At 39.5% G+C, this 12,486-nt stretch overlaps 1 long non-coding RNA gene across 1 annotated transcript; it reads right to left on the bottom strand.

The window, feature by feature from the left end:
• Nucleotides 1–8,976: 8,976 nt before the first annotated feature.
• Nucleotides 8,977–10,511, bottom strand: LOC132077179 (uncharacterized). The gene is made up of 2 exons (XR_009419011.1): nt 10,420–10,511; nt 8,977–9,314 (listed from the first exon to the last, which is right to left on the bottom strand). It is a non-coding gene; the product is annotated as an uncharacterized LOC132077179 (long non-coding RNA).
• Nucleotides 10,512–12,486: the final 1,975 nt, after the last annotated feature.

Genomic DNA, 12,486 nt, shown 5'->3' with positions numbered 1-12,486 from the left:
AGAGAGGCAGCATTTTGCACCATATGGTGCATTTCATTTAATGAAATGAAAGTTCATCACCAGAGCAGTATGTTCACCAAGACACCATTTTGCCATAATACACAACAGATAAAATTCCAGTACAAAGCATATGTTTCCCTTAATTGTTTTTCTGGCCATCATTATCTATACAGACACAAACATACAGACAATGAAATACTGCTTGAGACTTTTTACAGCCTCAAATGGAACAGGGAAGGCTAATTTATGCAACAGATTGTAAAGGCTTGGGGCTTGAGTTTCTGCACACATTGCTATCCAGTGCTCTTCTGTGAGGAGGACTGGGATAAAGATCACACCGTGGGATGTATGGGAGAGAACCAAAGTGCCAGCCCAGCTAGGGAAAGCCCCCCAGCAGGGTGTGGGCCTGGAGCAGGGGCACATCTCACATGGGGACACGGCAGGCACCACTCCCCCGTCAAAGCCTGGGCAGCTGTGTTTGCAGATGTGCTTGTGCCACTTCCAAGACACTCCACCACACAGTGCTGCCCAGTGCAGCTGCTGGACACATGCTCAAGTCTACTGTTGCCACTGGAAATACACTTCTGGTATTAGAAGCAAACTGTTGTTGAGAAACTGAAGTAATAGCAGTGTTTTCTAGGATGGGAACGAGGGGCAGAGGTGGGTTCTGGGGCTATGCTTGTCTGCTTTGAGAAAATGGGACTGGTTTGGGATGAGTATTTTCCATTTCTCATATAGTGTAATTTTCACTCAAGTACTCTCTGCAAGTATTTGTGACATCCAAGAATAAATAAAATCTAATGTTTATATATATGAACATGACTTCTCATGAATTAACAATAAAAAACCCTCTGATCCTCTGATTTCTGATTTAGCTCCATTAAAGGAATGTGGTTTTTTTAATAAATTTTTCTGGTTAGGACATTGTTTTGAGATTACCATATTCTCTGCATTCAGAAGTGCCACACCATTCCTCCACTAATCTACCTGATGAGATATAGATCATTCAGGCCCTTACCCTGACAGGTTGTGTAAGCCATGTTCTAAGTTCCCTGGTTTTAAGAAGCCTTGATCTAGCTGATGCTTTCACATCTCTAAGTGGCTGTATTCAGTGTTACCTGAACAGATCAATGAAAACATTCCAAGCCTTGTACATCTACTGGGAACATGGCTCACCTTGCACCTGAAAAGAATTGTAGATGCAAAAGTAGTGGCTGCTGCCTGTATTAGTTGTTTGCAATTGACAATACCAAGAAATCTCCTTCAAAGGCTTGGGTCCCTTTGACTGGATTGTGCAAACACATTAAAGGAAAAAATTTATTTGCTTGCTATAACTAAATAAATACAAGGTTAAGTCATTCTTACAAGATTCTAATGATACTCAAAGTGAAAGCACTTCCATTTATCACAAGTGGGATACTTCAAAAACTCTCAAAGATACAATAGAGCTAGACTTTTATTCTCTGTAGTCTGTAAATGTTCAGATACTTCAGGTATCTTTTAACAGAGATGAAGAAACTGATTCAGAGAGGTATATGGAGTTGCCTGAAAGAGCCCAAGAAGCAGCTGGCAAAGCCAAGGAGCAAATTCACCACATTCAAGCTTTGCAGCACAGTGAATGTGAATAGTGCTACACTACAAGAGCATTGAAAACTTCTTGGTAGCTTTGGTTACAACTGCCACTATGTATAGCATTAGTATACACATAACATACTATTTTGATGCATAACCTGTATTTCTAATCAGAAAATACAACTTCACACTTCCTCATTTTACAATGAGGATCAAACCAAATTTGTTCTCACAAGTAACAAGCAAGACACAGATGTATCCCAAATGGTGTGAAATTATTCCTTGCCTGAACAGGTAACTATTCTTACTTAACTTCATTCTTTCTTCACTTTATCAAGAATTATGAATACCGAGGTCATAAAAAAGATAGCATTCCTGTACTGGTATTTTAATGAGAATAAACAACATATAGTGGTTTATAAATTAATGATAACAGTCATGGTTTTAACTATCATGATATCTCAAATTACTTCCTATAACTTAATAGTCATCATCTTAATTGCAGGAGAATTTAATGTATTTACAAAAATGCACTAAAAAATTTAGGCAAGTACTAAAATAAATTATATTGTTTACTTGTTGCTGGTTTTACTGAATTTATGCAAAGTAAGTGTATTACATTCTTCTTTCAAAACTGACCTGCAAAATACATGTCCAGCTAAAAGCTATGTATGCCAAATACCAGTAAGCTAAAATATAACGACAGTCACATACAGAGGTTGATATTTGCTCATCTAATAGCACTGAAAAGCATTCACAGGAAATGGAATTCAAATATTAAACAAGGTTTTCAGCTTCACAGTGTAGAAACTTTAAAGGTTAAACACAGAAATTAATGTTGGAGCCCATGCAGCAGAAACAGGCTACTGAACATGCAGACCAGCAAGATCAAGATGAAGTAGAACTAAAAGTGTTGTTCTTACTACTCATCAGACACAAATTTTACCTCAATCCAAACAGAAGTGTACATGAAAGGTACTGGAATCCAGAGGGAAACAAAGCAAAGTCCACTTTTATCAAGACTTACAGTATTGTAAAATGAGGAAAACCCAAAAGCAGGAAAAGGAAAAGAAAGAACATAAGCCATGCCCAGACTAAAAATATGCCACATCTCAGGGAAAAGCCAATCTAGGCACTACATACATGCTCTCAAATCTGTAGGCACAGATTTTAGCATTGTAATCCCTGATTTGGAAATCACAGAACTTGAGCCTCACACAGACAAGTCTTCACTGGAGGCTTTCCCCTTGTGTCTGGGTGATACTCTGCTCACTTACCTGCTGGAAGAGCCCAGGCCCATCAGCACCTCTGCTTTGTCTTTGCTCCAGCTGTTCACTTCACACAAGTCTGGCCATCTAGTCCAGATGTTCATGGAGCAGATGTTTTTTCCACACATCACAAGCCTGGCTCAGGCCACAGCACAGTAAGCACATTGCAGGAGGAATCCCCTTGCCACAATCTGTGTAAAGCCAGCAGTTACATTGGCTCTTTGCCACACACCTCTGAAATCTCTAAAAGTAATTTTTATGAGGACATAGAAAATTAAATGTGTTCAGAAGAGAATATTTTTCCTTCTATTGGCATCTGCAGTCACCACATACAAGAAGGGACTGAAAGGCCCTGGATGCACTGACTCATTTGATGCATGTCTTGTTAACAGCTCTTACCTCTAATTACTGTTGCTTGGAAGGATGGGAGAGCTGACATGTAGAACACCCTGGTAGTTACATTTATTATACTGCTTTCTTTTGCCATACTCCTGCTTGCTTTCTTCTTCCCTCATGTCAGGGTTTTTTCTATGCCCTCATAAATTATTTTTCTTCCTTTGCTCTGCAGATCTCCCACAGGCACTAAGTAGGTGGATTGGTACCTATGAATTAATTTTGGCAGTGCTCCTCTGCCTTCCCAGATCTGATAGAAGCACAACGACTTGTACAATTCTCTCGTTGAGTAGGATGTAAGGAACGATGACTAAACTATGTAGATGGAGTGCTGAACAATTTTTTGACAGTTTTCTCATTTACTGACAATATCTAACATCAGAATATCTCCCAGACTGTACTGAGGTTAGCCTCATGACACTAGTGCAAAGCAAGGAAGTATGTTATTTCTATTTTATTCATAAGGACTGAAGCTTGAAGATGCTGAGAGACTTACAAACTCAATTACAGAAAAAGAGATTAATTTTGACACCTCATCCACCGCAATAAGTACTGAGACCTACAGTTCCCTACTCCATCCAAATTACACAAATCTGAAGTTAAACAGCCTCCCATCTGCATCTTTTTGACACCCACTTACTTCAGAGTATCCCATCCAAGTCTATTTTACATTGCACCTCCCAAAACATTGGAGTTTCAATGTTGTGATATTTAACTCACACATGCAATTCTGCTGGTCTGGTTTTTTCTCTTTGGCACTTCAGTTCAAGACTAGAAGGAAACCACAACTGCTGTTTTGTGAAGGGATGTTATATATGAGTCAAAGTAATTGCAATCATTTTAACAGTCTGATAAATTAAAAGACATGCATACAGAAAAACAGCGGAGCACTACAATTCTCTTCCAAAATAATGATGTTATGGGGTTTCTTTTCCCCCTCCTTGTCTGATTTTTATTTAACTGGTTATATTAGAGCTCACATAATAATAATATTATGCCTTGATAAATATATATAATAGCTTTTATGACTTGAAATACCTATGGCTTAGGCATTTAATTTCTTCTAGGAATGTCTATATACTGACCCAATTAGATTTTGATACATAGATATTTCTTGCTTACTGGAAATCTGGTAGCAAAAAGACTCTACATCTTGAATAGGCTCATAAATATATATTGAAATTAATTTTTTAATACACAAAATCCATTTTCCTATTGTTTAGTTGTTTTGCTGACTGCTTGAGAGAAATATTTTCTCTAAATATTTTTGTTTTGTACAACTAATTAGTCCATAAATCAGTGCGTTGTAGTATGGCAGAGATTACCCTCAAGCCAATAGAGAGCAACTGATTGAATGTACTTAGCTGAATTACAAAGAAAGTATCTCCAATGTATCTGTATTTTCTTCTGCTGCTTTCAGACATTATTTGGCCACTCTTTTCTCTCTTTCTGTTCTTCAAATGTACATTATTTAGCCAATAAGCATTATTTGTATTAAACTCCAGATTTTTTCTGTGTTTTAAACCAAGCACACTGGACTGACAAAGTATATAAATAAATAACTAGATAACCACAGAGTAATCAGTTTGATTCTGTAGTAGGAATTTTAACATGCTTTCCAATTTCACATTACTAGAGCCATTTACTGATAATAAAATTTTGCCAACACTTAAGCCAAAAAATGTCTCTAAAAGAGGGGAGATAAAACCCACAAATGTCAAAGTCTGAATTAGAAGTCAGTTCAGGATGGTAACCAAATTTAAAAATGAAGTGTAAGCACATGCTGAACTTGGAGCATACACTTTAATAACACCAAAGCCCTCTTTAGTGTATTTTTTTCTTCCTAGCCTATAAAGCCAACTTTATTTTCCTCAAATGGCTCACAATGGTTAAGAAGAGATAGCGTCTCAGAGTGATCCTATCACCTGTGAGATGTATGCTCTTTGCCATCCAAATTTAAAAATCCAAACACAAAAAGCAGGGAGACAGACAAACAGAGACAGGCATAACTTTGTCATTACTTCTGGAGACTTCAGTTCTGGGTGGTAATTCTTGTGTGGCAATTAGTCAGCAGCCTTGGTACAGCTGTAAGGGAGATGTGCATGCTGATAACAAAAGCTATCAGTGGATTTTTCCTCAGCTGTCAATCTTAGCAAAGGAAGCCAAGGGAAAGTGAAATGAAGATGAGCTAACCTTGCATATCTCAAAACCAGGCCTCAGAGAAGAAAAAAATACACTTACAAAACACTCTGAAAAACACAGAACTTCAGTGGAAATGGTGCATCTATTCTGAGAACAATTAGGTTTCATTCTTCAAGGAGTGACCAGTTTGCTTTTGTTAACAGCCTGTTCCAGAATCCATTAAATACAAAGGAAAACCTCACCTTGATTTCAACAAAACAGAATCAGGTTTTAAATTAGATTGAAAAATAATTTCAGGAAAAGAAAAAGTAATCCCTTAGGCATTATCTCCCTGATCCTAGTATAATCTGTAGCATTTGTACAGTTCCATGTAGTATTTATTGTGCATTATTCTATTGCAGCACTTAAATTATTCTCATTTGAATGTTTCCACAGACCCAGCATTTCTGGTGACAAATATCTTAATTTAAGATGCTGGTCTGTATGGCAGGCACCATTTCTATCCAACAGAGAAAGGAACTCCCTAGCTGAAGCTGTGTTCACCAGCAATTTGTTTGCCAGCAGCATGTTTTCCTGTTTAATCCATGTTAACATTTTGTTCAGAGTTATCCTAGCTGGCATGTATTCTATCTGATAAACATCTCCTCTTCTCCCTCACAGAAACATTATTTATTTATGACATTATTGTTACAGACAACTAAACAGCCAAGAGGGAAACACATTTGCTTTTCCACAAATACCTGCACATGCTGTTAAAACTGCATCATTTTTCTTATAGAAACATTTAAAATTTGGTAAAAGGCTTCCTGGGATATCTTTGGTATCCACTGAGAACAAGGAACAGAGATAGACACTTGCAGCAGGACAAAACCAGCAAGGGATCAGGAGAACACAATGAAAATAATGACATTTCAGGTTGTTAGGCTGATATATGAAAGCTTCTCCTTTCCAGCCCAATTTGTCATGACTCCACAACTAAGTGAACTAAATGGACTTGAGATAAAACGATTCAAATCAAGAGTCCCAAATCCATTCATGTTCTCTGTATCTTTGCCAGCATTGGAGTTGACTGCTGTATCATTAAGTACCCAGACACACACAGTGTGAGCCAGCACCAAATGATCTCTGTCAGGGGTCACAGTGCCCCCCAGGCTCCTTCAGGACTGACACTAAATTAAGAAGGAATAGTATAAATCAAAATTACCAAGTGCCTGAGAATCAAATAGCCTTTAATTCCCTATCACTTCACCAGTTAGTACCTCATGAACATCCTCAGTGACAAAAACACTATTCATTTATAAAAGGACTCAAAAACCTACATCAGTTCCATAAATTACACCACAAGTTGCAATGAGCCATGAGTTTGAGTCTGCACTACATGGGACTGACCATTTTCCATATCTCTGAAGTTCCTGTTCCATGCAGGGTCTGTACTTCTACCAACATAGGAAGATTCTAGTGTGTCTACCAGTAGTTTTCCCACCTTCTTTCTGTGTTTTCTGTGTCTAAAAGTGCAAGCTTCTTTACCACATGGAAGTCTTCCAACTCTGTGACACAGTTCAAGACAGAACAAACATCCTCAGTTACTTTTAACTGATGTACCCCTGCATCTTGTCACACTAGGGCTAGGAATTCTTCACAGACAGAAAGGCTACTCTCTGAGGAGGCTCAGGTCAAAGGAGCAAAACAACAAAACCTGGGGAAAATGGAATGCATAGACTTTAGACAAGCAGAACAAAGGCAGTCTTTAAAGATGGACTCAACTGTAGATGTATTATTTAAGTAATTCACCAAAGTAGAAAATTTTCAGTTTAGCCCCTGGGATTTTTTCCTGCACGTCAAGGCTCCTGAGAGCAGGTCAGGTTCTGGTTAGTGAGTCTTGCCTGCTTCCTATCTTGCAAAAGACCAGGTAGTCCAAAACTTAAAAGAACTCACCCACAAAAACACAGCAACTTGTCCTCCTCCACTGCACAATCCAGAAAAACATCTTGTTTCTAACACGCCTTAGAACTTTATAAACTTCTTTCAACAGTGCTGAGCAAGGGGAGGTAGTACTTATAAAGCCCTCTTAGAATCATGTGTTGGTTGCATTTTTAGACTCATTATTCACATAGTTCCACTCCCAGTCCCAGTGAGGCACTGACTCAAAGGAATACAGGCCAAACTCCAAATCCATGCACCCAGTGAGAGAACTGGGCACTGTGCACTTTATTTCTAATCATGTCTTAGCACAAAACAGGAAATGCTGAGAGTTGTAAATAATTCTAAGCAAATTCTTTGGGCTTTAGAAAGAACTGACCATCCAACTTTTTCAGCAGCCTTTAAAAATCCAAGATTTCATTGTTTACCTCATCATCATTTTCACTTAAACATGCAGACACAGAGACAGGCAGAGCACTCTAAGCCCAGCACTGCTCCTCAGCCTGACATCTCGTGGCTGTGAGGGACATAACACTGCTGAACCAAATACCATCCCCACACACAGGACCAGAATAATGTATAATTTAAGCAAATACAAAACAGCTCTCGAGCAATGCAAGACAATTATTTCATTTACATAGATGTGGTGTCAGGATCATGTTCTGATAAGACAAACTGGCACAGATTGTAAAGCTAAACCACAGTTACAAAGAGTGCAGAGCTTTGGTTAGCTGGACTACACCAGATGATATTTTGCTCAAAACTGTAAAGCCATCTAATCTGAAACAAGAAATTTTGGAATATCTGCAGTTATTCTTTTGATACTACTAAATATTAGTTCAATTTTTGCCACAGGAATGAAACCACTCCGGCTGCAAGAGCAGAATTTGAGTGCAGCAGGCTGCACAAGGAAAATTAATGTCTTCTCAGCCAGGAAGAGAAATGAGGAAACAAAAAGTGGGTTTGCCTATATACATAGGCATGGCATGGATACCTGCCTAGCAGGGTAGAGAGGAGAAACGCCCATGCTAGGAACAGTAACGGCTTTTTCTTTTCCTAAAAAAGTTTTGCTGTTGATTCATTTTCAAGCAAAACAACTCAAAACTCAGGGGAAGAAAAAAGATTCTTCCTTTTAGCAGGATTTGCTGCACTGCCTGAAGAGGTTTGACACTCACCTCCCGTTCTCCTTTTCTGGCATGGAGAACAACAATCAAGCAATAACACAGAGGAAATAATTTCTGCAGTTTGATTAGTCTCCACACCAGATGTTCCCACATATATTCACATCTCCCCAACTCTCCTTCTCCAGCCAAGAGTGTGTGCAGCTGCTACTTCTGTAGTCAACACCAAAGCTATTTAACAGAGTTATTAGCAGGGGGTTTACATTATAGATCCCACCACTATTCTCCAGGGGTCTGCTTCTGTTCCCATTGAACTTAAGGCATCATTGCACTCATTATCTTCAGAGAGCCAGAAAACACATTGCTGGGATTTTTTTTTTCCTACTCTGTTGCAAATCTGCACTTGCACCTCTTCCAGCCTCTGATTTCCATCTCATTTTCTTGCTGGTACAGAAGGTTGTGCAGCTGTTCACTGGCCAGCTCTGGGTTTTCATTCTTTGTGGAACAGATTCCAGTGGCAAACAATTTTAAGAAGCACCACAACAGGTAAGAACTGTTGCTTGTTTGTTAATTCAACTTTAATGACCACGGATTTCAAGAAATGGGAAGTACAAAGTTTCATCTCCTTAATGTAGCACTGCCTGAATAAACCTCAAAGGTGGAAAGGTGGGCATGAGCATTCCCAGATGGTGACAACATTCATGGGCTCAGGAAAATTCTGTCAGGGCAAGGAGTGGCTGAAAAGCCAGCTCCTCAGCCCACAAGTGAGCACATTACAATAAATTACAGCTTCTGTTCATTTGGGGGAAAAAATGTTCTTACTTAATACTGACAAGAAAACTGCCACAGCCTTTGAGCTCTGGGATTTGTTCTAATTGCTCTGGTTGTGAGTCGCTTCCTGTAACATGCAAAAAAAAGAGAAACATTTACTATTCCTTCATATCTTATTAAGAAGGCAATTACACATGTTTGCTTTTCTAGGAATTCAGTATCTGTATAAATTCTGCAGCCAGTTTGTCTTCACTAATTATGTGTCTTGTTGCAGAAGACACATGTGGAATTTTTTCATCAAGGATTTATGCTTTTTTGATGCAAATTAAATGCGATCTGAGGTGGAAATATGCTGGTGGAAGCATTGCAGTAACAGTTGGGAAGAAATCATCCTGTATATCCACAGTGCTGTCCATGGGGATTTTTTGCCACTGGGTTTTCAGAGTATGCATCTGAGGACCAGGATTTCCCTGGGGACGATCACGTGGAAAACAGCAATGAAAGATGAACAAAGGGCACTGGTTATCAGCTGAAAGCTGCCACTCTCCAAAAGGAACATTTTAAATAAGGAAATGCTGGGTTAGCTAGATTATCTTAGATAGCTAAAAGCATAAATAAGGAGCACTGCTTTTGCAAGGCAAGTGATTGCAGGAGCTGGTCAGTAATCACATGTTTTGAGGAGGAGGAGGAATGGTCTGTTCCTAGCCCTGAATTCCCTGTAAGGAGACAAGATATGGTGCTGCACTCACCCACACAGTGAGGCTGGGTGAGTGCCCACAACAGACTGGGCAGCACCAGCAGCAAGCAGAAAGGTACATCAAAATAAGACTAGCAAGCCCAGCCCTCCCACTCACAGAGGCACAAGCTGATAAGCCAGGGAACTCTTCAGGACAAGGGTGGTGGGTATCATGAGCTTCCTGAGGCCTTGAAGGGAAGTTATGGGTACAACTAGCTCAGGTAATTAGGTGTAAATTATCATATTGTTCATTGGACTTGAAATGTCACAATGTTTATAACTCTCCTGTGGCGACTGGATTCCAACAGAGAAATCTTGTTTAAGAGCAGGCAAAAAATGAAAAGGATCCACAAAGAAAATCATCCATTGTTTGCCTTCTCCCAGCTACATAAGGCAAAGAAGGGTAAAACAGCACAGAATTAGAGAAAAATTACATTGTTGTCATCTTATTGCAGGGGTTCCATGCTGTTGTCTCCTTATCACAAAAGTTCCATACCTTGGTGTTTCTCATGGGCAGTTCCTCAGAGCAGAACACTGACTCTTTCTTCTTCACAAAGCAGCCACTGACTCCAGTTCCCCTCTCACCCAGCCACCCCACTCTTTTATAGCATCTTCTTCTCACTGCTTACAGCTGTGGCCTGTTAAAGTCAGGCCTGTTCCTAATCTTTGGTAATTGGCCCAGCTGCAACTCCTTAGGGGTGAGATTACTTTCTACACTATCTTTATTTTCTTGTATTCTATCCCACTACATTACATGGCTAACAATGCCTGTATACTAAATAACTGAGAAGAGAATTAGCAATATTAAGTGTGTGAAATCTTGTTTTCCTAAGCTTTCATGGGTTCTGCCACTAACTACAGTGTATCCAGAAAAATGTATCAGGTCAAACTGTGTCACAAAATAGAATGAGAGACACTGCATACTTCAATATTAAATAAAAAATCTTTGTGGTGAGAATTTTTTTTGTCATTGGAAAATAAAATCCCTCTGCATCATACCATCCCAGTAGCTTCTTCCCCTCCCTTCATGCACAGCTGACTGTAACTCCCACTCTTCCTGTTATAAGAGAGAAAACACGAGGGCCTCTTTCAGGTGCATCAGTGGAACTGGATTTTTAAAGCTCCAAAGATGCAGAAATTGTGTGGAATTCCTGAATGCATCCAAAATCTGTCCCACAAGTCCAGCAGCAATGAAATAAAACAAAGGATGTTTTATCATGTTGCAAATCTCTCTCAAGTGGTAACAAGTGAAAGCAAGCATAACCTCAGTAGGAAGGATAGCAGGATCTAGACAAGCAAAGGCTATCTTGCACAAACTGAAATAGCGCAAGAAAATATCATTTGGTCCCTGCCTCTCAGTAATCAGAAAGCTTTGTCATCACAAATGCTATGGGAGACTAGATGGCAACAAAGTGCTCCCCCTTCCACCCCCTCCAGCAAGCTCATTTCAGTGAGTAATAACACACAAACATAAAAAGACTTCAATGAAACTAGGGGAGAGCAGATGTTAATTACAGCAAAATGGTCTCAAAGCCAAACTGAAATTTGGTTTGGTTTTGCACAATTAGTTGGGCAGCACTCCCAAACAGTGCAAATTGCAGGGCATGCAAACCCTGACCACTTGAGGAAGATCTATGTGCAACCTGCCCATCCTGTGTAACTGAATGTCACCTCTGCAGTTATTGCCAATTGCCCTTAAGCTAATGCATCATATGTCTTTTTGACAAGAGTAATAGCTGGGTTCTGACAACGAATAATTGCCATTTCAATTGAAAATGTTAAAATATAACTGAAATCGGACATGAAATTATTCGTGAAAAATGTGGGAGAGATGATGGAAGTGTATAACTTCACTGGAATTATCAGCAGCTTGACTGGCATTGCCTTAGTTCTAATAAGGATTCAGTACAGTACGAGCCACAAAAGCAGCACTCTGAGACTCAGTGACTATAAGAGCTTCACTGCTAACCAGAGAACAGCCAGGCTCCTAGACTGTTTCCATTCTCACCAAATCTTGTGTTTAATGGCCTAATCTCTCAGTTTGAAACTGTCAAACTATTGAAAAGGCTGAAGCTCTACACACTGTTCCAAATGAGCAATAAGGCCATGTCCCTCTGGGTCAGCTGCTGGGCTCCCCCAGCACACCTTTTCTGGGAAGTAAAGAAAAGGATGAACATTAAGTGCCACAAGTATCTCCCTCCAAACCTCAGACTTTTGCAGTATGCCATTGTCTCGCTTTCAGTAATTGAAATTAAGCTCTCTAAATATTCCAATCAATTACATTTTGATTTACTGCCTTCCATGGCATTTTCCTCTTCCATTTATTGGTGCACTTGACTTGTATTTCCTACAGGGACATTGTGTGATAGAATTATATGTCATTCTTTTAAAATGTCTCTTTCCTTCTAGTACAAGTTTTAGGCTGTACCCTGCAGAGTGCCCCTGAACTGATGTATCCTCTCTCCAGTCCTAGCAGCAATATCCAGGTAGCAGTTTTGCCACCACAGCTATGATTAGAATTCTGAACAAAAGCTTCCCCTGAATCCTGTCTCTATAGGACTGC

This window comes from Ammospiza nelsoni, chromosome 9 (genome assembly GCF_027579445.1).
Source record: "Ammospiza nelsoni isolate bAmmNel1 chromosome 9, bAmmNel1.pri, whole genome shotgun sequence".
In the NCBI taxonomy this organism is placed as follows: Eukaryota; Metazoa; Chordata; class Aves; order Passeriformes; family Passerellidae; genus Ammospiza; species Ammospiza nelsoni.
This window is presented reverse-complemented; position numbering and strand designations above follow the sequence as displayed.